This window comes from Euprymna scolopes, chromosome 33, assembly GCF_053919585.1.
Source record: "Euprymna scolopes isolate OS-2025 chromosome 33, ASM5391958v1, whole genome shotgun sequence".
In the NCBI taxonomy this organism is placed as follows: domain Eukaryota; kingdom Metazoa; phylum Mollusca; class Cephalopoda; order Sepiida; family Sepiolidae; genus Euprymna; species Euprymna scolopes.
The window spans coordinates 19,458,792-19,485,249 of record NC_136514.1 but is presented as its reverse complement, the minus strand read 5'-3'; the positions used below and the strand labels follow the sequence as shown (position 1 = coordinate 19,485,249).

The 26,458-nt window shown below is 32.3% G+C and overlaps 1 protein-coding gene across 6 annotated transcripts in view; it reads left to right on the top strand.

Moving 5' to 3' along the window:
• LOC145258165 (uncharacterized) overlaps positions 1 to 26,458 on the top strand; it is a 122,176-nt gene that overhangs the window by 13,030 nt on the left and 82,688 nt on the right. For 2 of the 6 annotated variants that reach the window (XM_080115973.1, XM_080115974.1), the window contains exon 2: positions 24,245 to 24,306. The exons of 3 other annotated variants lie outside the window; for them this stretch is intronic. The gene's annotated coding sequence lies outside the window, so the exon portion shown is untranslated. Of the gene's footprint in view, positions 1 to 24,241; positions 24,307 to 26,458 lie in introns of all 6 variants that reach the window. One more of the 6 variants, XM_080115972.1, reaches the window with a different exon arrangement.

Below are 26,458 nucleotides of genomic sequence, written 5' to 3'. Positions count from 1 at the left end.
TATCTTAACATCATTTTTTGCTTGTTCAGAGATCAGACATTTTTATATTTTTGGCAAGATCAGTTTTCATGGTTCAGTGGGTTCAAACGTCTCTAAATTCCACTAATTACTTATTTTTTCCAAACTTTCTATGGCCAGTCAACTTTTCTGCAATTTGTGACGTTCATGCTTCTGCAACAGTTTATCTAGAAGGATAAACACTTCACATGATTCTTAACACCATAAGAGATTTCTTGGCCTTTGGGTCAAGATCAAAGTGTAGTATCTATCCTGATGCAAGTTTTTGTTCTCGGTTAGTGGAGGAGAAATCCTTCATGGCTGAGACAATTTTTACTTTTGTCCCTTTTCCCTCCATATAAAAAAACGACCCTGGTGTCCAACAATGCTTTCATGGGGAGGCAAAGTAAATAGGAAATACTTCACATGATTGTATCAATGTCAACCGGTTCGTCCTTAGGATAACTCTGTTGGGCAAATGTAGTTCTTTCTGTAAATCCTCTGACTTGATGTGTTAAGTTTGATCAGATTTCAAATTGCATATCCATCTCATCATTGATCTCTCTTTGCATTGTAGTTAGGTGAAGGAGGACTGCATGAAGAAGATTTTTAAAGTTATCTCTATCCCCCAACATTTGGTGCCTCCTCCAGTATTTGACAACAATCATGTAAACGCGTGTGCAAGGGTGGCGTATTGTAAAATGTCACCGACACTCGAATTCAAAATCTGACTGATAGAAAACAGAAAGGTGACACATATGCAAATTAAGATGCGGTCAAATTTGAGCATGTAAAAAAGGTATTTGTTTCCTTGGCAAGAACATTCTCGGTCATTTGAACGTACAATTAATTCGCATCTCAGTGGAAAGAAAGAAATATGGATTTTCCACGAACGTCAAAACAGGAAATGGGAAAAAAAAAGATTTTTTTTTTTTTTTTTTTTTTTTTTCATGTGTCGAGAACATTGCAAGCTGAAGAAACCTTTCTTTTTTTTTTGCACAAACATTTAATGGTATTCGGCAGTTCAAAGGCAAATTTTAACTTTGACACTTCATAATAATTTGAGCCACAATTGTATGAGGAAACTCAAAATCATCATGCATGTTTTGCATCAATACAAGACCTTGTCAAATTGATTAGGTCCTGGATATGACCTTAAACTGTATCCGATGGTGAGGCCCCACCTTTGGGGAGTGTGGAACCACCCTTTAATTGCCATTGCTCCCAGATCCACTCTGACCCGGAGTGGTAGTACCTGTTAGGGTTCTAACTATGGGTTAAATAGAAACTGACTTGAAAAGAAAAATATTCTATTAAAACATTTTTCTTCAAAATAACTGGATTCGGCATCAAATAACCTGAAAAGGGTTGATATGCAGTAAAACAACCAACCAAATCAAAATTGATTAGGAACTGTCTCAACCTATCTCGTTTGATGGGACAAGAAATCCAACTTGTTAGCTATCAATCTCATACTGCTGAAGTAGAATTGTATGTATTTGATACAATATATAGACATATTTCCTGTAGAAGTAATGTGCTTAGTGAGGTTTATTTGTTATATATTTTTTGATTTCTTAGTTGTTGACGATATTGCAAGATTACTCCGAGGTCCATGTGTATTATCAAGGCACAACCTCTAAGTGGATGACTAGCCAAGATATGTCGTATCACGTTGTCACATCTGCTCTCATAAATCACCAAAGTTAAGTGTTGTGGAGCCTGGTCAGTACCAGATGGATAAACATTTGGAAATACCAGGCATTTGTATGGAGCGGCCAAAATACCTTCTTGCAAAAAAAAATTAAAATCTGCAAAAACTAATGTCAGCTTCCCTGACCAGGATGTACATGCAACTGGGGACCATTTGAAAAGTTGATGTTCTGTAGATATTCCCCACAGTGAAAACCAGCTAAACTCGCCCAGGGTGAAATGCCGTACTAGGTACAGTAGAAAGTTTGTGTAAATTAAAATATTCATAACATTGTCTGATTAAATTTGATGGTAATTTTAAAATGGAATCCTTTGTTTAATCCACCAAGTTAGATTGCTTTTATTCTTTGGTGTCATTTTAGACATTTATCATATCATCTATTTCAGTTTTGGTCCCATCCACAAAGGCAGGATTAGACCTAGTAATTCACTCTTGTTTGTCTGCTTGCAGTTGTCTCAATAACCACGCCTTGGATGTTTTTGAAATTTTGAGCAAACATTAGTCATGGTGGAAGTAAATTTTTGCCGGGACACATTTTCCGAGATAACTCTGATTCCTCCCCTCCATCCCCAGGAGACATTAAAGGGGTAAAAAAAATTCCCAAAATTGTTCCTCTGTTCGCACTTATCTCAATACCAATGCCTTGGATTTTTATCAAATTTTGTACAAACATTAGTCATGGTGAAAGTAAATTTTTGGCAAAACGAATTTTCTGGGATAACTCCCCCCCCCCTCCCAGAGGGCATTATACGGTTAAAATTAGTAATTCACTCACATTCGTCTGTTCAGTTTTCTCAATAATAACCACTCCTTGAAATTTTTGCCAGAACAGATTTTCTGGTATAACTCTTGTTGCCCCTCCTCAGGGGGCATTATAGGGTAAAATTAGTATTAACTCTTTTCACATGTGCAGAACCTTAAAAATGTACTGCATATCTCACGAAAACCTTGTACAAAAACAAGATCATATACTATATCTTTCTCATTTTATTTTCATAGTAATTTATGTGGTAAAAATATTATCGTGTGTATATATATTATTTTATAGAAATTGCTTCAGACAAGGCATGAAACCACTTTGTGAGGAGCTAAAAAAAAAAAAAAAAAAAAAAAATGACAACTTCAAGATTAAAAATCTATCCAATGGAATGTGAGGACTAAAGAACAAAATAAGGGAAGCAAGAGTTATAAAACTGCCGAAAGTAAACCTATGGTTCACTTCTTATTCTTCTAAATTTACTTTGTTGTATTTTTAAATAACTGATTTATGGAAAAATTAATATTTCTTTGTGAAATTCTTACCCTGGTATCATACAGATTTCTAATCATTGTTGCATTTTTTTAATAACATAATATGGGTATAATGATATTTATATTGTGAGAGTACATATGTTTTGTGTGTGTTTAGTAAAATTATGTATATAAAATAAAAAGTTAAAAAAGTAAATTATTTCACTTGTTCTTGCAAAATGTTTAAGATTCTTGATAATCCCAGTTGAGAAACTCTGTTCTAGAGTAACCCTTCACCTTCACCTTCACCATCGTCTATATCCTTATTTCCTTAGGAAAGGTCAGGTGTTTTTTTTTGTTGCTATCTTCATCTCTACTTATACATAAAAGCACTTTGTGAGTGTGAGTTTATTCCCTATGGACTCTAAAATGGCTGGGTTGATTTGTTTTTTAAAATTACACACAAATGTACTTTGTGTCTGAGTGTTCTTAGATAGCAGATAAGTATCAATAACTGTAAAATTCTAGAAGGAACACTGATTTAAATTAACGTTAACACCCTTATACAGCCTAACATCACAAGTGCATTTGAGAAGTTTGATTACCACACAAGCAGAAGTGCCCGTTTTATAAAATTAATGGTAGGTTCTTTAAGACTGGTGCGTTTGAAACGGCTTTCTGTTTAGAGGGCAATTGAACCATGATACTTTTGCATTTTAATCTAAAAATTTAAACCATTATATGAAAATAATTTTATAAAATCAGCAGTAGGTTCTTTACAGTGCAATGTAGACTAGTATTGTGGACTAAGTCATTGTAGGGACGCAGGTGAAGCTTCCTCCCTGTGCACCACAATGGGTCTCCAACTAGAGTAGGAAATGAATCTATTTGATTGAAAAATGGGCGATTTCACAGATTTTGATGACATTAAAAATATTGGAAGTGAGGAACATTTGTTGATCCTCATTCAATCCTTGGCAACGTTTGGTTTCCCTTGTTAGTTTACTAACACGCACACACACACACACACACACACACACACACAACAATTAAACAAAATTTGTTATTTTGTACATTGAACTTCCCACTGTAACCTTCTTCTCCTTTCTCAACTTAAAAAAAAGAAGCTCTTTCTTCTACAATCAAGTTTTTTCCAGTCCTGTTTGCATTCCCTGGTATGGACATCTCGACAATTAGCAATAACTAACCCTTTTTCAAAACATTTTTTGAAGAGATAAACAATTCTTACTTTTTATTTTATTGTTTTTTTAATTTATTACTTTGATATTTCAATCAATTCTCTGATGTTAAAAAATGAATTTTACAAAGAACAGAGGATTGTTTGAAATGTCAAGTCCAACATAAACAAATTCCTGATAAACCGCCCCTTTAAGTAAGACACTTTACGAAATCTCCATTACTAATGATTACGATGATATTATCCCATTGATTACTGTACACGCAATGACCCTTATCTCCGAGTGGCTTCCGAGCCTTGATAGGTGATGACTACCATGTAAAAAAAAAAAAAATAGATAAAAATAAAAAAATTAATTAAGAAACAGCAACATCATTTTTATGCTTCATACACCACTAATCACCCTTATATAGATTTATATTTGAACACGTTCAAATGTATTTATAAAATGAACTTAAAACCAATATTTTTTCAAAAGTACTCAACACTAAGTAGAGCTTTATAAACATTTAATATATGTAACAAGTAATTGAAACTCGCCAGAAAGTGAACAGACAGTAAAAATGTTCCTTATTCCATTATTGTTTCCATCAACCAGTTCTACTACATAAATATGTTGTACATTAGTTGAAAACTTGTAGGATGAGTTTTTATTACCGATTCATAACATTAAATCAAATAAATGGCTTGAACTACACTTGCAATGCAATTCTTTTAAACTTGTACAGAAAAAAAAAAAAAATTTTAGTTGTAAGGGAGGCAATACTTTTTTTTATATTCTTTAATTTAGAATTAGTTAATCTCTTTGCAAATTGAAAAATGCTCTCATTTTTATCAGTTATCCGGACAAGACATCATTTAAAACAAATAAATTGCAACAAAATATATGGTAAGATGGTACAAAAAAAAAAAAAAAAAAAAAAATGAAGTTTGATATGCCAGCTTTAATGTTATCTAGGTTCAACTTTTAAACTGTTACAAAATAACTTTATATGTTGGATATATATGTTCAAATAAATATGCAACACATTATTAATATGAATAAAATAAAATATGCATCAAGTGCGCTGGAAAACCAAATTACAATGCAGTTTTACGAAAATAAACAAATATTGCTTGAAATTTATAGTTTAAATATTTCGGAGTCAAACTCCATCCTCAGTATCTTGTTTGTTTCTTTTTTTTTTCTTCTTCTTTCTTGCCATGTTGTAAAGTTCACACCTCTGACATTAATATTTCTATGAACTAACAAATTGTTGTATTTTGGCTTGCTAAATCCAATTGTTGACATGAGTTTTTCTGTTCTTTTTACAATCAAGTACTCACAAGTAAAACCATATGAAAGTCGTAAATTTAGCAAGTAATTAAATAGTTCCTTCAGAATTCTAACCTATCTCATTGAGACCACAGATTGCATCTGTAGCAATTGTACAACCACCATCCCCCCCCATCATCATCATCATCATCATCATAATATGTGGCTTAACATCTATTTTACATACTGGCATGTGTTGGACAAATTTTAGAAATTAACTTATCTCTGCTTGGTTCTTTATCCTTCTTTCACTCAAATCTACCCTTATTATTTCCTCCCCATGTTTTCCTTTGTCTTCTCTTGCCAACCGTTCATCATCTACTAATCCAAGAAATCTCATTCATTCTTTCAGCGTGACCAAACCAACAAAGTCTCCTGCTTTGCACACATAATCTTTTGCTCTCCCCACTTAACCTTCCTCTCAAGTCATTAAACCTAACCTTGTCTTTAAGACATGCATTGCATATCCATTGTGTAATTCTCGTATTTTTCTTCATGCAACACATCACCTCAAATCTCGTTGGTCATTTCACTTCTGTACATCATCACACTGATACTCTTCTCTTGGTTGATAGTCCTCAAGAGATCTGTGAAAAAGCAAGAGGGATATTTTATCTTTTGCTGTCAAATTATTTTAATTTCAAAAATAATATGCTTATCAAATGCCAGAAGACCATATTAATTAAAAGGTTTATTCAAGTCAGTTCAATGAATTGAAGCAGAAGATAGTTTAACTTGTCTCCATAATTGTACAGATCATTGTTCTATTAAAACTGAGGAAGGAAGGATTTGGTTAAATTCAATGAACTTAATTAATTTTTACTTCCATTTTCTGTTTAGCGGTAGTCATATTAGTGTATACGAAGGAGCAGTCTCTTCTGATTAATGTTTATGTAATGCTTTCTAGTTTTCTTTATAATTGAGAATTTAACATTAGTTGGTCTTTTTATTTTTTGCAGAAATAAAATTCTTTAGATGTGAAATATTTTAGATGTTTATTTTATATTACAAATACTCTATTGAATCATGATTCTGAATTCTATTTTTTTAGCAAGAGTTTAATTGGTAGGGACAAGTGAGGGAACCTTTCATAGTCATTTGCAAGAGTGTAATCTGGCGCCAATGAGTTTTAGTAAATTTTTTCAAGAATATTCTTTATTGGATATAATTTTTATGATGTAATAAAAATCATTTCAAAGTAAAGACTATTTTTATGTAACTTTTAAAAAATATTTTTCATTATATAAAACCATTCTGAAAAATAAAACATTTCAAACTAAAGACTATATCTATTTTTATTGCAATAAAACATTTCAAAGATTATTTTTTTATGTAAACTTTCAAAATAAATTTATTATATAAAACTATTCTGAAAAAAAAAAAAAATTTAAAGATTAAAAAAATATATTTTAAAATAAAGATAAAAAAATATTTTGGTTATAACATATATTTATTAAAACTAAAATCATTCCGAAAAAGAAGAAATTTAAAGTAAAGAATATTTTTTTATGTAAAGTTTTAAAATTAAACTCAATGACTCCGTTCAGTCTCGAAAGACAAAGAGCACTCCTGTAGGGGCAGCTGTGCATGTAACAAGAGGCAAGGGTTGCGCAATCCCCAATCACACCTCTTCTGAATCGGCACCAAGTCCAGTGGTAAAGAGAAGTTCGACTGGAAATAATGCAGAGATTAGCAGAGATCACATACAGTATGTGGAAGTCCCAAATGGTTACCCATTTAGTACTGACCAGGTTCAACGTTGAATTAAATTAGAATTACATAAATATTAATCAGAGCAAACTGTTTCTTGATATATATATCGGAATGATTTCCACTAAACAAACAGCAAAAGTCAAAATGAAATAAGTTTATTGAATTTAACCAAGGATTTTAATCAAACAACAAAATAAATTAAGTTTATCGTTATGGAAAAGAAAATGCTCCACTCTATGTCTGGAATTGCACTGATCGACCGCATCTGCAATTAGGGTATCCAAAAGTATTATGGCATTGATCAAGGGCAAAATGAGAGAATGGCAATTCTGATCTTTTGGATATATATTAACAATGACCTCTATCAGGAAACTTATCTGGAAGTTGCCGAAAAGTGACCAAGGAGAAGGCCGATCATGAGATGGGCAGACATCCGACACAAATATCTGTAAAACAAGCTTTCACTTGAACCAAGCCTCTGATCGTGTCAGGTGAAGACAAAAGTTCATTGTTGTGAATGCAGCTGTAGTTCAGGATTAATTAAAAAAGTAATAAATTAAATCTTAATTGAAAGCTTTGAAATGATTAAAGGGATTTCTAAATATAAATTATCTTTTTAATATTTCTCTTTATGCCGAAAATTTATTGGCAAGATTTCAAAAGCTAAATCTAACATAATCAGTTTTTTTTTTCTAATGAATAAACTTTTGGAACAAACTGACTAATCAAAGTAAAAATAACTATAATGAAAATTATTTTAAGATGGCATAGTGTTGTCACAAGAACTGTAACTCATATTGTTTAGATTCTTCGGACAACTGTTTTCAACTTGGAGTTACTTTCACATCTTGTCCAATATAACCTCCAGCCTTCTTCAGGTGTATGATGTCAAATTTGCAGAATCTTTTTGTCAAGCTCTGGAATCTGCATGGAATTTTGAACAAAATTCTATTTTTAATCCACGGGGGTAGCAGGCTTTCATTCCATGTTATAACTAGGGCTATGACAACTGCATATTCTTTTCCTTGTTTTGATTCTCGGGTATATATCCATTGATATCTTATATATTTTTATGTAGAATGATGTGGTTCTCGGTTGATTGTGTCTAACTGTGTCGGATATATACTTGAGAGTCAAAACAATGAAAAGAATATGCTGTTGTCATAGTCCTAGTTATGACTGGATAGAAGTCCTAAGCAATTTGCAATTGTGTTGTGAGTATTAAACCTTCAACCTTTTTTTTTTTTTTTTTTTTTTTTTTCCCACCCCAAACAAGGCACAGTGCGACTTTGATGTAAGGAGTTACTATCGGGGAACAGTAGTTGTAGGGATACTATGTAGGGAGTCGGCCAGCAAGATGTCTGTTCAGATTACCCTCAACCTTCAACCAACTCAACCAGTACAGTTGGGAAAACATGAACCTGGAAGGGAGTTCCAGAGTTAAGCAGTTCTGGGGAAGAATAAGAGAAGGCCTTCTTACATCTAGGGATCTCTACTGTGTAGGGTTGATACTTGGCTGCTTGTCAAGTTTGTTGTGGGTATTTACGTTAAGGGGGTACAAAGGCTTGTAGTTCGTCAGAGCATCCACCATTAAAATACTTGTAAAACCGGCAGGGGGATGCAACATTTCGTCAAAGGGACAGTGATTGAAGCTTGGATGACAGTTCACAACCTATCAGGTTGGCGACTCTTTTGAACCCTGTCCAGGAGAGAGAGACTAGTAGCAGGTGCACTGACCCAAATGTGACAAGAATACTCCATACATGGGCGAATGGTGGCCTTGTAGAGGTACAGGATACTTTCAAGCATAAGTAACTTTCTAGCACGGTAGAGAGAGCCCACCTTCCTCGCAGCAGCCCTGGCAATGCTCTCAATGTATCTGTTTCAACTGATGTTCCCTGTGAACGTTAAGCTGCTCCAGAAGATTGTCAAGTACTTTATCTGTTATGGCTCAACTCCTTGCAAGGAATTCTACCTGTTCATGCCTAACAGAATGAGAGCATGCTACTCCCATGGATTAAATAAAGAGTTCCATTCTGAATTCTGTACAGATTCCGGAGCTCAAAAAGATATATGAGAAGATCATAGGTTTTGCTCAATTTAAATCTTATTGCATCTATTATGGTCATCTCTATATTAATACGATAGCGTCTGTGTCACACTTACATCCGGGTTGTTTGCTATGTACTTCCATTTCTTGTAATAAATAATTTTACCAAGAATTCTTCATAAGGTTTGGTTTCGGTTTCGATTATAGCTGATGGCATTTAAGTCATCTATATTTTTTTATAAATAATTTTACCAAGAATTCCTCGTAAGTTTTGGTTTTGGTTTCGATTATAGCTAATGGCACTCAAATAATCTATTTTTTAAAAATAATTTTCTTAAGAATTCTTCATAAGTCTTGGTTTCAATTTTAGCTGATGGCATCTTAGTAATCTATTTTTTTTATAAATAATTTTATCAAGAATTCTTCATAAGTTTGGGATTCGGTTTCAATTCAAGCTGATGAACCCAAGTCATATAGATATATTGGTTTATTTTTGAAATCACAACTTTATAATATATAAAAATCAATAAAACATTAAATCTATAATGATATATATGAAATCTGCAAGAATTAAAATATATTTAAGCGTACTTAATGACCGGGCTTTGCCGGGCGTTTGTGCTAGCTTAGATAAATAAATACTTTTGCAGTTTTAACAAAAAAGCTACAATAATATCAGAGCATCTCCATTTACACGGAACATCTATAGAATACCAACATTAATATATTACATATGGATGAGTCTCCTATGGAATTTCTACAGGTCCCACTAGTTTAGTTATTAATATTGTCAGGAAATGTATGACACTTAAAATAAATCGTGAATCAAAAATTTAATGGAAAACAAAATCCCTTAATTTGTTTTCTAATACATCACCTCTTATTAACATGAAAAGAATTAATGATGTGGATAGCTTGTCAGTTCAGCTTCACAAATTAGACAGAGACACGTGTCTTTGCTGAAACTGATCAGAGGTTCTTTGTATATTGTTCTCAAATAGTTAAATATCTTGATCTGGTTGCCATCAACATCAACTGTTCTACCCTACTGTTGAGCATCAGTGATGAGAAAGAACCGCTCTTCTGATTCCGTTCATTGGAAAGTGACTCGCAAAATGTTATAAATTAATTTTACACCTGATTCTTGAACAAAATGATTTCAGTATTCATATTATTTAGATTATCTAATTACCATTCTCATCTTGAGTGTTATTTTAATGTTTCAGTCAATGGAACTTCCAACTTCCTTCAGGTGTATCTTGTTGAATGGGAGAAGAATCTTTGTTGGTAATTTGCACAAAATTCTGAAGGAATGCTTTCAGGGCTCTACATTGCGAGTGAAACAGTCGCATTTGTGAGTGATTTTTTTAAAGTGATGATTAGAAATAATGAAACGCTTATCTTTTGGCGATTGTATTTCTTTCACTTACAATCTTCCAAAGTTCACTACTGAGTGGAAAATATCTTTTCAACTTTTTTTTGAATAAAATAAACAAAGTTAAATTATTTAAACAATAAAAGCTTACTATAACAATATACTATTTTTTTTAACGAAGACTTTAAAAAAACATCTGAAGAAATTAGTATGTTTATACCTTCAAGTATCAACATAAAATTTGTTGTATATTTAGAATTATACTTATTAACAAGAAAAAACATACAAAACTCTTTATGATGTACATACTCGTCACAGAACGAAGATGTCATATTCTAAAAATCATGTGGGTTTGATAGTAACTTTTCTATTTGGCTAGTAAACAAAAATATTTAGTTGTCAAAGGTCAACTAAAGATAAATGTGTCCATAGAACCCCTGCCTTTATTTAATTCACGAGAGACACAGGCTCTCATTCCATCAATCATGACGGGGTAGACCATGATTCAGTAATTTGTAATTGTATACTGAGTGTCTCCTGCATGGAGAATTAAACTTCCAACCTCCAGAAGAGTGCAATTTACAACTGAATTTTACCAGTACTTTATCTACTATTCCACGGGCCTTTGCAGACATAAAACATAAAATAATATGAGTCGTATTTGTGTTATTTTTTCTTTTAAATCAAAAGCTAGATCTGAACAATATCAATCTCCCCTTTCGTCATAATTCAAGAATCGATAAACAGATTCCTGACAACTTTTGAACTGGACTGAGATATGACAGCTGTCACCACAGTTTAATCTCTGTTTTAATATAACTATTCCTATATTTAACGTTATTTACTAATCTGTGTTCAGTTTGCTTCAATATTCATGTGAACAAATTTATTTTTATGAGCAAAGAAATGGAGGTTTAATCTTAATAACTAGTAATAATAAGGAAAGAATAGTGACATATGTAAATTTAATCTTTATAAAGAAAAAAAGAGGAGGCTAAATCTTAAATAATAAAGGAAGCAATTTTTTAAAAAATTTTTTTAAAATCTTTTTTTGTGTGTGGGATTAAAATAGGAATTAATCTACAAACACATGCATTATTGAGGGAGATGTTTTAGTTTTTGCAGTAAAAACTTGCTTTTTTTTTTACTTTGATTAGTTGTTTTGGTTTAAAACAAACATAATGTTGATGATGTTGAACTTCCACTTTAAAAAAATACTAAAAATGTGGTAATTCTGAAATTTGGTAATTAATGTTCGTCCAATGAATAAATAAGCACAAGTAACTTTATTTATATGAGAAGAAACATCTTATCCAGGTGTTTCGCTAAAAATTAAAAAAATCAGTGTATACGCAAAGTTGTTGAATAAATGTTTGTGTGAATCCAGCGACCTGTTTACAAAAGACTAACATACACATGCACAGCTTTTGGTAAGGACTGTTCATCCTTTTTAACGTCCTCCATTTCAAGTAAATATAGATATATATGTTTGTTTCCTGATAATCAAGTGTATATTGTGACAAGCAAGATTCATAGACTTTTATTTTTATATTAAACCCCATCATAAAGGATCTCTTCCCCTTCTCTCTCTGGTTTGATGGATGATTGCATAATTTTGTGCACGATTATCTTTCATTTCTGTTTCAGTGGATGACATCACAAAACGGTGGCATCATCCAGTATGCACAGGGACAAACAATCATAGTTTTAGTAGTATGTAGATATTCAACATATTTGATTTGATACCTAGGCAATGATCTGTAAATATACTAGTTATATATATATATATATATAAAAGCGAAAATGTGTGTTTGTATGTATGTTTGTGTGTCTGCTAAAAACTTTCGACAGACACAACAAAAATTCACAAACTTGGTCTCATATGAAAGCCCCACCTTCCGGACGACAAATATTGAAAAATCGGCCCAAAGTTACCATCAGAAGTGCGTCAACTGATAGATTTTCTGCAGTGGGGGGGGGGGCCCAAAATAGTGACATTTTAATGTTGAACATTACATATTTTTAAATCGATTTACAACTGCCCAAAAAATATGGCCGCCAACTCTTATACATAAAGTATACATGCGGCCGTTTATTTTGGGTCAACTTGTATTTAAAACCCGCTGAGTCATGTCATGTGATCTTGACGTCAGCAACCTCTAATGGCCATCGGAATTTACAATTTAAAAATGTTGTTATCGGTAAAAAAAAAATTAATTAAAGCTAAACTATGAACTTCTACGCTATGGCAACGTTACCAAAGTTATTACCACATTCACGTATATAAAGTCTGTTCAGTTTATCAACTATTTAAAGTAAATCAGGTCATGACGTCATCTGACGCATGCGTTGTTGACCCTATTTGTATCTCTCTTGCACTTGGTCACACTGGGTATATTTGCTAGGTAGTTTTTGAAATTTTTTTCCGTGAATCTGGTTGCTCCTATAATTATTGGAATGGTTAAGGTCTTTCTAAGATTCAATTCCCCCCTCCCCCCCATATCTTACATAAGACCTTGGCATTTCATCTTTTTCCTTACAGCTCTGTTTGACCCAGCATCATTGGAGATGCTGAGTTTTACAGTTGTAAGTGTATACACGCACATCTTTTGACATTCAGATGAATCTACTTGTGTGCAACCACTTGGGTCTCAGCATTGTAAATTTAGAAACACTTTTTTTTTTCTTTTTGTTTCAATATTCTAATTTGAATAAAGCATATATTTCAGATATATTTACAAGTAATATTTATCCCCCACCCCCTGATCTTTTGAATGTTACTAGGTATCCCAAACCAAAATAGTATTTTCATTACATGAAAAAAAAAAAATTTAACACGAGTACAACATAAACCATTGACAATGATATCGAATTTATTAGCAATCAAATTTTTCAAAGTTTGTTAAAAATTAGAAATGTTGCCTTCATGTGTACTATTGCTCCAGAAGGCAATTTTTAGTATATAATTAAAAATGCAGGCTTCATGTAAGTTAAAAATCTACACAAATCTTTGTCACAAATGAAATGTAATCATAATGGAAGTAGTAATTATTTGATTAAACCAGTCTAAACATTGCCCCCCCCCGCCCCCGCCGAATTACACAAATGACAAGTGCAATTTTGATTATTCTGATAGATTTATAACACAATAGAGCTTAATTATTCTTTTTTATGGTACATCAATAAAATAAAATAAAAAAACTATGGACTCAACAAAAACATAAAAACACAATTTGATAATAGTCAAAATGGAAATTCACTAATGTTTGCAGCTTACTGAAATTGCTTTAAAATGTATGTCTTAGAATTACAAGCTTAAAACGTTGCCACTTTACTTTTTCTGGGATGAGAAATTAAAAAAAACAAATAAACAAAAAAAAAAAAGCCTCTTCCTGAAACTAGTTTGTATCTCTTTAATAATGGCCATCAAAGGATGACCATGCTTGATAAGAATTGATTATTCTTTATTTGTCATCAATCATTATTTTCATGGCAAGTGCTCGACTGAGCTCCAAATCTGTAGTTCCCCCTCTGTAAAATGTTTACAACAAAAAACTTGTCCAGCAACAACCACTGTAAATAATTTTCCTTTTTTTCCTCTGCGTTCTGAAAAGTAAATGGAACTTCTGTGAGCAAATTTTATTTTCAGAACTGTCAGTGGAACACAATACCATATGGCTGCTTCCCAGCTGACTACAACATAGTCGATTTCAAGTCCAATGTTAACAAATTATTGTTGAGGTGTTCTCTTAAATAATTAAATCCTGCCCAGTTTCTACAATTGTTACTAATTCTCACAGTGTTGTCTCCCGCCTGGCAAACTTATTAACCCTTATATTTGAGTTATCTTTCAGCTTTAATAAATGATATGTTAGTACATAATTAAAAAAAAATACAGCTTGACAATCTTTTCCTTCTTGTATCTTTCATTTCATATAATTCTTTCTTGGCTACACAAGGACTTCCATCTTAGATTTGTTGTTACGAGGCCACCAAAAGAAATGTCTTTTGGTTGTCTCAGTCGTTGTCACAGATGTTCTGCATGTTTCCTTGAGATGCTAAGAATGGATTTTTGTTGTTATAACGAAGCTGCATTCTAGTTTTGTTTACATGCTGACAAATTTGTTAGGAGGCAGCTCTCTTCTTAATCCACATCTCTTCTTAAAAAGCATGCAACTGATGCTGATGATGATGATGAGGAACTTGTTGAGTATTTTGCGTAAAGATCCAAAACAAGCTCGGGAGCCTTGAGATCAAGACAGGTGCATTATCTTCCTCAAAAGAATTTGCTGTTAAATACACTTGTGGAATCAACTGTGAAATATTTAGCATTCAAAATTCCGTCATTTGTTTCATCTCTTTGTTTTAATTTTCTTATCACTTTGTTTTTCCTGGGGATGGGGCATTCTACCGGATGCCAAACATTCTCCCATTAGTTTAGTGACTCCAACCAAGAGATCTTTTTAAGATTCTTACTGTCCCTTTAAGTGCTATTGTTTGTATTTCTTTTGCACTTGGTTCATCGGGTATATTCGCCAGATAGTTTTTGAAATTCTTTTTCATTAACCCGGTTGCTCCTATAATGATTGGAATGATTGATAACTTCTTAAGATTCCAGTTTCTTTTCATGTCGTACATAAGTCTTTGGTATTTTGTTATTTTCTCCCTCTCTGCTCTGTTAAGACCAGCATCATTAGGGACACTGACTTCAACTAGGGTTGCTACATTCTCCTTCTTGCCCCATATCACTGTCAGGCTTAATAGCTCCATTTTCTAGGTATGTAGCTGTAGGAATTTTGTAGTCATGGTGGATTGTGTATGACTTATTTCCAACTGTTCTTTCTGGTAAACATGTTCACAGGATTTGCTACTACATGGGATATTCAGGTTTTTACATATTTTCCATTTATCTATGAAAATGTGAAGTCAAAAACTGCTACAGTTGTTTAAGCAACCATCCTTTTAATTTCCATTTCAATTCTCTTTGGTGACTATTTTTTGTTGAGGATAAATTTTTAACATTTTGGATGACAGATATGCAACATTTATTCATTCTAAATAATTTAGCAAGCGAATTATGGCCATTCAAATAGGAATTTACCAAATAAAATTAAAAAATATAAATTTCTGTTTCTTCATATATTTTTCTAACAATTTGGTTCAATTAATAATTTAATGACTAAACAATACTGTAATAATTACATTTAAGTTTTAAATTCTATTTAAAAGATAGTTTTTCTATTAAAAAAATAACAAAAGAAAACAAAAATGCATAGATTGCAAGAACCGTAACAAAAAATGCAAGTAAAAGACTCAAAAGTAATCCCAGGTAGATGCAGCTAGTTTTTGTAATAAAATTTAATCAGTCATATTAAAAAAAAAAAATTTTAAAAAGTAAATATTCAAAATAGAAAATATAGTTTGTGTGAATTATTAAATTAATAAAAACTGATATACATTTCTTAAGTAAAATATTTTATTTGTAGTGTCTTAGTAGACTGATTGCGATAAAAAAAAATGTTTATTTTTTTATATAAAAAATATGCCAAGTTCCATGAAAAAATAGTTTCACTAAATGTTCAAGTTAATAAATATACCCAAAAGAACATAACTCTGAGAATTATTAAATAAATAACTTGCACAGTTTTTAAATTGGACATTTTCTTCTATTTCTTTATTTTTTTATTTTTTTTTTAATCAACTTAAATCCTTTAAAGTCCACCATATTAACAAGTAGTCCATTTTCTGGGATGGAACTATTTTTATATGCATAGAAACACAATATCGTGCACACCCAATTTGAAAAACACGAGCATATTTTTTTTGTACAAAATAAATTGGCTAACACCAAAAATAGTAGCCTAATTTGAAGTAGCCTAGAAAGAAAATAAATAAATAAAAAAACTAATAATGACACAAGAAAAAGACTTGTATATTTATGAAGAAAAAAAAAAAAAATAACATTTTTTTTACATCCCAAATTTATCAAAATAACCCTGAAAATAAACAAGATATCACCAGTTAAAATTGAATGGAATTTTACTTACACTCTAAACCAGGCTAGTTTGTTACACCTATTATTACATAATCTTTCTTTCCAGGACACATTCTCCTTATTTTATCTTTTTCGTAGAAATCTACTGCCAGCTGAATAGGCTCATCACTGATTCACTGATACAGGCTCTTGAATATCTGTTTGCGATTGATAAAATTTCTTCTTTTTCTTAATATCTTTTTTACTTTCTGTGTAGTTTGTAAAATAGTCAGCAGATTTTGTAATTGGCCAATCATCTGGTACTAGAGTATTTGAACTTTCTGCTCTCTGTCACTTGTATATTTTTATTTTTAATTGAGAGTAACTTCATTAGGCTTTCACTTTTCACATATTTTTGATGGTAGAAAAAAACATTAATTTACTAACAAAAAAAAAAAAAAAAAATCAAAAACAAAACACGCAAAAATGCATAGATTACAAAGACATAAAAAAAATGAAAGTAAAAGACTCCTGGGTAGGCATATATATTTGGTAAAACTGGTAATTAGTAAAAACCTGAAGACAGTGCTCAATACTATTGCAGAGCAAATATGTGTTTTATTTTTTTATTACCGATATATCTGTTTGGTTACATATGTTTCAGATGTTGGACCATGTTTACAATCTAACAGCCTCGTCAGACCTTACAGAAGTCTTCTGTAAGGTCTGACGAGGCTGTTAGATTGTATATATATATATATATATATATATATATGTGTGTGTGTGCGAGGTACTTTAAATATGTTTCCAGACTTTTTTCATGTGGGCACTTTTATTGCTAGTACACACATGAAACTCTAGTCCCTTTCAAAGTAATCTCCTCTGGCTGCAATGCACACTTGGAAGTCCTTTTGTGCGAGCATGTCAATGACCCTCATCACAGCCTTTTTCATCTCATCAATTGTCTCATAACAACAGCCTATAAGGTTTTCCTTGAGCTTAGGGAATAACCAAAAGTCACAGGGAGCAAGGCCTGGACTATAAGGAGGGTGAGGAACTGTCTTGATTCTCATCTTGGTCAAATAGTTTGATCTTCTCTGAGCACCCTTGGGACAAACTTTGCGCAAATCTTCCACATCTTTAGTTTTTCACGAATAATTGTGTGTATAGAGACAATTAGTGCATAGTTTGATGTCAGTGTGTGTAACTATGCACTTATTGTCTCTATGGACACATGACAGTCCTTATCCATGAAATTCTTTATTTGGCCAATCAACTCTGGTGTTCTGATTTCCTTACTCCTTCCACACATCTCATCATCCCTCACAGACTCCCTGCCTTCTTTGAATCTCTGATGCCACTCAAAAACTGATGCTCAATTCATGCAAGATGGTCAAAAAGAAGTTTGAAGCATTCCATACGTTTGTGACATTTTTTCCAAGTTTAAAACAGAATTTTATTGCATATTGTTCTTTTAAATTGTCTTCACGTCCAGATTGCAGTTTTGAAATTCATCAGTTGTGACAATTAGGCTTTAGTAGGGTGTATTCTAATTTCTGCTATAGATGTTCATTTGAACCTGAAATCATGAAAATTGGTCAGTCATATCATAGTATGTATAGCAATAACATACTGAATTTTCACAAGTTTATAACAATTTTAAATGCCTGTACAAAAAAGTCTGGAAACTTAAGGCACCTTGTGCGCGTTTGTGTGTCTACCTGGGAAATATATATGACGAGATGAAAAAGGAACAAACCAAGTTATATGCTCATCAACGTTTCATGTTTATTTCAAGACTTTCTCAGGATGATGAAATTTCATTCTGAAATAGAACAGACATCCTTCTCACAACAAGTATATTTTCAAATATTGTATTGGTCTTTTATGTTCTCCAATTTAATCATCCTGAGGAAGTCTTGAAATAAAGACAAAATGTTGATGAACATATAACTAGGTTTGTTCTTTTTTTCATTTCCATCTTGACAGAATATTATTTCTTTTATTCTTATCATATATGTGTGTATGAGTCTTATTAAAAAATAATTTAAATAAATGTTTCAAGTTAATAAGAACATATAGGTTCTGAGAATTATTGAATAAATAAAAAACGTACATGCATAGAATTCATCTTTTATTTGCACAACATCTCAAGTGACTGGTCGCAACAACAAAAAAAATATGTTCTTTAGCTTATTTTTCTATATAAAATGTACCAAGTCTAATTAAAAGAATAATTGATCTAAATGTTCAGTATTAATAATACATAAAAGTACATATAGGTTCTGGTCGCTGTCCTATGAAATGCATAGTATAATGCAATAATGCCTAAAATTTACTACTTCCGCCTAAGAATGTGTCCAGCGGTGAATTGTGACAGTCTCCCCTATATTATGTTCTCACCAAGGACTTTGTTAACTTTTCTGACTTTATGACAAAAACACATCTGCTGTTTATTAAATTGTTAGATACAGAATAGTTATCCTCTCTCTCACGTTAAGAATGGCTTCATATATGTCATTTAGAAAGCCATTTTTAACATCAAGGGGAAGAGAGGTGCTTTGTTAAAATGTTTCCCTTGAGTATTTGTAAAGAATAAAAATGGAAAAAATCTAATTATAAGTACGTTTATATTAAAAAAATATAAGATTAAAAATTTTCATGGACCGAAATCAGTTTTCACAATCTCTTGTGTTGACCTAGATTTTCAGACGTGTGTGTGTGTGTGTAAAAAAAATAAAAAAATTCGGGGCCTGATTTTTACAATTCGATGCTGACTGTTTAACACATTCTTAGCAGGAAGTAGCAATTCTTGATCGTTATACCAAATCTAAATGAAAAGATTGATTTATCTAAATATTCAGGATTGATAATACCCAAAGGAATATATATAGGTTTCTGACGACCTCTGTCCTGAAAGTAAGCATTCTTTCTTTGATTAACTTGATAATAAGGTTTTTAGTTTCCGTATTTTTTGTGAGAAATAACAAGTGAAAACTTCTAAAGTGCATCTACAATTGTTTGGCAGACTTGTTTGTTACGTCATTGATTTTACATTTACCAAAGGAAATTGCTTTTATCATTTCTGACATATTTAACGGCTCATTCGTCATTTATGGCTGATTCAATAGAAAGTCCATCAGTTGTTTCCTGTTCAACTTACATGTTTTATTGGTTTTAATGCAGCAGTATCAGTTGTCTGGATAAACAACTTAATGAAACAACTTTTTCTTTTTACTTGGGGGTTACCACTTATCAAGGCCTAGACGCCATTTAAGAAGGGCTGCTAGTGCATTTTACAAACTAGAAGTCAGTTTGGGTGCATATTAGGAACCGGATTTTTCAGAAATGTCTGCTCGGGATTGACTTATGTTTGACATCAACTGTTGAAATATGACACCAATCAAATCTTACAAGTGTTAAGAAACCTGATCAAATTGCTAATCACTAGGAAACAAAAAAAAAATTATTTTTTTGATATTAATTGCAATTAAAACAAAAACAAAGTTAAATATAACCGTAAGCTTCATGAATAAATATTGTTGATCCCCCCACACCCGACAAAGGAAGGATTAGACCTAGTAATTCGCTCCTATTCGTCTGTTCGCACTTTAATTTTGTACAAACATGAGTCGTGGTGAAAGTAAATTTTTGCCAGAATGGATTTTACAGGATAACTGTAGTTCTGCCCCCCCCCCCGTGGGGGGCTCATTATAGGGGTAAAATTGCCCCAAATCGTTCACTTGTGGAGGGGGGGGCACATGCTAGGCTTGTTGTATTTATTTATTTATTTTTTTTGCATGATTAAAAACTAAGGTATTATATTGCATCTTACATACCAGTTATTTATTTTGAGGGGAGGGGGTATTTTTTGGGGTGAGGGTTTTGTTTTGTGGTTAGGGTTTAGAACTTGCACCGGTGTCTATAATATTTTATCTAGGCTGGTTGAATTCATTGTTGTATGCTCCATTGTTATGACTGATTAAAATTAAAAAACTTGATTTTTTTTGTCTTTCAATTTATCAAAAGTTATCTTCTTTGCTCTGTATTGGCTAATTGTGCCTGTTATTACTTATTGCCTCATTAGCAACGTGACTAGTTTCTGATCCAGCCATGTTTGGTTTGTAAAATGAATCCGTACCGGATAAGGGTTAATGAGTGTTAGGTGAGACAACACCTTGACGATCAGTAATGATGGAGCTTGGGTATAGTTTAATTATATAATAGGACGGCTCAACAAGAACTTATATTAGACTTGAAGATGATCATGTTATAGTCAACTAAGAAGCACCCTCACAGTATTGTTTCACAAATGGACAGTTATAGGAAAGAAACTCTGCTCATGGAATTTTCATTTAGTTTTAGACACAAATAAAGTGAGGGAAATTGTTAAGTTATTCCGCACTATTTCTTTCTCTGTAAAACCTGTGTGTGGGTGTGTGTCTATCTACTATTATATAAAAGTCACTTTGTGCGTGTGTGTGTGTGTGTGTGTATGAGTTCCTTCCTCATAAGTTCTGAAACGGCTGAGCCTATCTTTTGCGAATTTCACACAAAGCTAATTTATGTCTAGCAGTGTTCTTAGACATGTTTTCGAAAATTGAAAAAATCCGATCTTAAAAATAGCTTTTCTCTCTTATAGATGAAAGAATTTTTACAGGAGAAATATTTTACGTTACACCAGCAAGGGAGATAATAAAATTTCAGCCAATCATTTCTTCTTAGAAAACAGATTTATTATAATCGGGAAACATAGCTCAGTGGTAGAGCATTCGACTATATATCGAATGATCCTCTGTTCAAGCCTGACTGTACCTCACCGTTTTATTTTTATTTTTTACTTATTAATGAGTCCAATTTATGATAAAAGAAGAGGTACCATTTAAAATTGACGCAAATTATTTCATTTGCATATTTTAAAACCGAACATTAATCAGAAGTGACTTTTCCAGTTCATTCATCATGAAGCCTAAATATCAGCTGACGTGATATTGTAAACAAACACAGGCGGAATTATTTTTTTTTTTTGCTACTTAGTCCACCGGGCAAATTATTCCTCGTAATAGATAATAATCAATAGAGGATTGATTCTATAATAATACATAGGCAATCTGCATAAATTAAAATATCATGTTTAAGCATATTGTACGACCAAGCAATGCCAGGTTGCCAGCTAGTGTGTGTGTGTATGTATATATATATATATATATATAACTTGTGAGACTTCATGCCAGTTGATCTTCACTGTTGTTTTATGACTGGCAAATGGGTCCATGCATTTTTTCCTTGTGTCTTGAATACTTGTACACACATTCATTCATGTGGTGATTGTGAACATCAAGAGTGACTTTGTTCAACATTTTAAGAGTTCTGTTTTTCATATTGAAATATCATCAATGTCTATCTTTTAAAACATTCTTTCTTTAACAGCATGGCAACTTGATTGAAAAATCTTACCAGGTGAACAACTATCCTTATCCATTTTAACTTAATTAAAAGTAGAAAGAGAGATGCTGGTGTATTTAGTCAGTACGAAATTATTTCCCTTGAAAATTTTATATCATCTGATATTGTTTAATCCAGTATAAATGGGATAAACGGCCCCTACCTTTGAAATTACCATCAACTTTTATCAATTTAAAAAAGGGGGGGGGGCAGTCATAAGTTCATATCCAAAACAAAAAACAATTTGAATTATAATTCATCGCTAAAGAATATACAAAAAACAACTGAGTTTCATAAATAAATACGTTTATTACAAAAGGAAAAGCAAAAAAAAATTTTTTTTTTTTTTTTTGTTAAACAATTTAAAAAAAATATCTTTAGTGAAATATAACTTTATTTATTTTGTAATGAGCAATTAAAACATAAAAAAAAATACATATTAAAAATATGAGGGGCGTGTAATAAGTAATGCCCCTGATCCACTTCCAGTTGTCTGATCTAGCTGAAATTTTGCATGTGCAATGATTTCTATCTCTACGGGTTATGTGGCAAATTACATCTCTGAACTAATTGTGTTTGAACCGAGTCAGGTGTGAAATGGCCGCCCTTCTGCCATTGATGAGGCATCTGTTCGTCAAATTGAGGCTGCCATTTTGGAAGATCAGCGCATTACTATTCGCCAAATAGCCCAAGATGTTAAGATTAGTACAGGGTCTGTGGAAACTATCATTCATGACCATTTGCATATGCATAAGGTGTCTGCCAGATGGATTCCCAGGTTGTTCACACCATTCCAGAAGCGAGAACGCGTTGAGTGCTCGAGAATGAATTTGGAGATGTGTCAAGAAAATGAGTCAAAGTTTTTCAAAAGACTGATTACACAGGATGAAACCTGGGTCCATCACTATGATCCAGAGACCAAAGCCCAGTCAATGTAGTGGAAGCACTTGGACTCCCCACCTCCAAAGAAGGCAAGGGTGCAGCCCTCCGCTGACAAGGTCATGCTCACAGCCTTCTGGGACCAGGACAGAGTAGTGATGACAGATTTCCTGGCAAAGGGTACCGCGATTACAGGAGCCTATTATGCTTCACTTTTGAGGAAATTAAGGGAAGCTATCAAAATCAAGAGATGGGGCAAGATCAGCAAAGGTACCCTCCTCCAACGCTCCGGTCCACAACTTGCATGTCGCCGGATCAGAAGCACGGGCGTGTGGTTATGAAATCCTTCCCCATCCTCCCTACTCTCCTGACCTTGCACCCTCTGACTTTCACCTCTTCCCAGCCATGAAGTTGTCTTTGAAAGGAAAGCGTTTCTCAGATGATGCAGCCTTGATTTCTGAAGTCACGTCGTGGTTGGAGGACCAACCTGGGGTGTTCTACAAAAACGGTCTCCAGAGCTACATCTAACGATGGGAGAAATGCATAACTCTGGGTGGTTCCTATGTAGAGAAAGACTAATAACTGTGCCAAGTTTCGGAGCTCTGCTGGTATGGGAAGTGGGTCAGGGGCATTACTTATTGCACGCCCCTCGTAATTTTGTGCTTTCACACAATATGTAAGAAAAACAAAATGTTTTACTTGTACTGTGTAGAAATATGTATAACTTTATTTAATTTACTTAATAAAATTGTGAAATGTATAAAAACATTAGATGTATTGCTCTTTTTGTGACCATAATGTTGTTGCCACATGAATTCGTCCAAATCAGATGGCCATAATGCAACATTATATACGACATGAAAAGAAACTCAAGTCCTAGGAAAATCTGATCATTCCAGTAATTAAAGAAGCAATTGAACCCATAAAAAGAATTTCCAAATTATCTGGCAAATATACCTGGTAAACTAAGTGCAAGAGAGATACAAACAATTGCACTTAAAGAGACAGTTAGAATCTTTAAAAGATCTCTCGGTCGGATTGTTTGAGATAGTGGTTGTATGTTTGGCATCCAGCAGGAGATCCCATATCCAGCCAGGACAAAATTATAAAAAAAATTATGTATATAATTATTTTCACTGAGGGCATTTATTTGTAACTTGTCACATAATAAAAAAAAAAATACTGTAAATCTAAACTTAACTTTTGAAATTCAATTGTTTAGTCAATTTGAGCAGCATTTTCTCCAGCATGTGATAACACAAGGAAGACTCTGAACGAAAAAAAAAAAAAAAGGAATTTTATGTCGTTTAACTTTTATTCCTTACTCTCACACTCATTTCTCTATGTTCAGCAGGCCCCTGTAACTGAGCCCACTGTGGGAACAAAGCGCAGAACATCGTCGCTTGTCGAATTCAAGTAAGCCTCTCGTTTTCCGATCAACGCATCATGTTTATCAAAATCTCGTTTTATTTTTACACATAATTTTCTCAACAGCAAAGCAGTAATGTTTATTTTAATAATTTACCTAACGACTTTCCTAAATCACAACCTGTCAAAACAATCCAGCCCAGAATTCCAGATGTGACTAAATCTTGCCCTACACATTCCGTTTGCTAACCTAATTTTGCATAACCTACTGATCATCATGTTAAATATTGTTATAAATAGCCATGCTTGATCACCGCCTTCATTTAATTGAAAGAAAACACTATTTTAAATGAATACCATAACCTATTTAGTCAATATAAGTACATTCTACAGGATTCCCCTAAACCGATTGTGAAGGTAAATAAATATTTTAGAAGTATACATATTAATTGGTAGTTTATTAAGCACCTATATTTTAGAAAATTCTATAATTATTTACAAAGCAATCATGCAATATTGGTCCCCCGATTTATCGGTGAGGGACCTATGTTTTCAGTGGCTTCCGTGTGTCCGTTGGACTATTGCCAGATAACCATCCATTAGTTTTTCCTGAAATTTTGCCACAAATTGTATTTCATTAAATAGATGTGCACAGTAAATATATATATATATATATATATATATATATATATATATATATATATATATATATATTTTTTTTTGTGTTTCCTATTATTAACAAAAACTTTAACATTTTGTTGACTTTTAACTAAAATCTATGTAATACTAATATTTCTTTTTTTGGTGTTTTATTAAAAATTAAATTAAATGAAAATTTACTGCTTGTATAGGGATTGAACTTAGAAGCTGAGATTATGAGATGATGTATGAGTGTTTTAATACACCCCTTTCACCTTCCATCATTTGTCTCTCTTTTACTTCTTCTAACTAATACAAGTTCATCATCAGTTTTAGTATAATGTATATATACCAATGATATTCACTCCTTGCTTCCTGTGTGGAGATATATATATTACATTACTAGCACACTGCCTGATGTTGCACGGTCGTTCTCATATGCTTAAATATGATATTTTAATTTATGCAAATTTCGTATTGTTATAAATCCAATTCTCTATTATCATGTTGTACCGAATATATAGTAGTGATTTCCAAAGTTTTAGGTTTTGACTTGGTTGCCATCAACTAGAATCAAGACCAAAACATTTAGCTATCAGATAAGTACTGTATTTAAACACTTATGTATTAGTTACAATATTGAATCAGGCATCTTATCTAGATTAAATGTGACAAGATGTACAAGACAGTTGGATTTGCACACATACACTCATATATATATATATATATATATATAAAGTATGCTCGGACGGTGCATCATTTTCTAATTAAGATAAAGGATCTTACCGGTATCTTCAACTGATGGAAGAATGACATGCTTTATATATTGGCTATGGCAGAAGCTTGCAATTAAATTAAAGCTACATAAAATGAGTTAAACTGCCAATAAAATCTTCCATTATATTATTCAATAAATATTTTATCCTTACACATTTGAAATTGAGCATCGAAAAAAAAAATTTAATTTAAATAACACTTTATAATAATCCTTTCTTTAAAAATTGACTGATTTCTTTTATTATAAGCCAATTTCAAGGTTTTGATGTCAATGCCTTATTTTTTTTATGTGCCAAAAGTCGCAAAATTTTTAAATATTAAAAAGAAGTGAGCGTTTTTTTTCTTTTCTTTTCTACTTTTTTTTTTTTTTTTAATTCCTCATTCAAAATTTAATCAATTATAAAAGTTTTAAGCTTTTATCTTTTGAATAAGTAACTTTTTACCAAACATTTGGTTAAAGTGTACATTTGAGCTTTCTGCACTCCTACCAAATTAGATTTCATATGTTAGAAACTAAGTTTTTTGCAAACGTACAAATGAAAAATATTTACCTTAATCTGTATGATGGCATAAATCATAAGTTTCAATGTGTTAGCTGCTAAAATAAAATGGAGTCAAAATTGCTCCTCTGTATCATTTTCACACAAGTTTTCTAACAGTATATGATTTTCATTAACGTTTAAGACGACCTATACCTAAGAATTATTAATTCCATCTACATTATCTTTTAAAAAACTATGGCATTATATCTATAAAGATTTTTCACTTGAAGCTTTTATCTTCA